An 815-nucleotide genomic window follows, 5' to 3' on the forward strand; every position below is an offset into this window, starting at 1 on the left:
GGGAAAGAGAAAGAGAAAAAAGGGAAAGGGGAAAGGAGTAATAATGGAATAGTGATTTTCTAATGATAATTGCTTATGTATAAATTCTGTAGGGGAAAAGGGAAAATTGCACTATGAACTTCAGAAAGAAATTGTGGTGCTTTGCCACTGTAAGTGAAGTGAAATGAAGTGAATGGCTATTTATAAAAAGAAATACTATTTTGACCTGTACAAATTCATTTCTACCATATAGTTTCAGGGCAGCTATTAACAGGGCTAGCAGAACCTAAAAAATTACAAAATAAACTATAAGGGAAAAAATGACAGAGCACCTATCCTGACATTCCTTAATGGTCATCATTAAATAGAGCAGATTTTGAGGATCAGAGAAAATAGACATTTCTTGTTCAGGGAAGAACTCTGGGTTTTGTATATCAATGCCATTATTTTTCTACAAACTGGGGTATTTTTTTGCAAGCACTTTCCTGTACAATGTTTCCTTTCTTTCTGCTTATACCCAAAAGGAAATGAGAATACCTGTATGACATGTCTGTATGGTCTTGCTGCATTTGCCATCATATTTCAATACCTGTGTCCTACAATAGAGGCAAAATACTTTGTACACAAGGGAATAATACATTTAATGGTAAACATTGTTTTCTGTGCTAGTGTTTGATTGTCCCATGCAAAAGGAATGAGGGATGGGAAGAATGCTGTTTTTGTGGAGCCCTGCCCCAAACCTATGTTGGAGTCTGTGGACCAGGGACCACCTTGGAGAATGGCCATGACCACCCACTTATGTCCTGATGGTTGGAGAGGCTGATGCTCCCATATTT

This window comes from Geospiza fortis, unplaced genomic scaffold (genome assembly GCF_000277835.1).
Source record: "Geospiza fortis unplaced genomic scaffold, GeoFor_1.0 scaffold70, whole genome shotgun sequence".
Lineage (NCBI taxonomy): Eukaryota > Metazoa > Chordata > Aves > Passeriformes > Thraupidae > Geospiza > Geospiza fortis.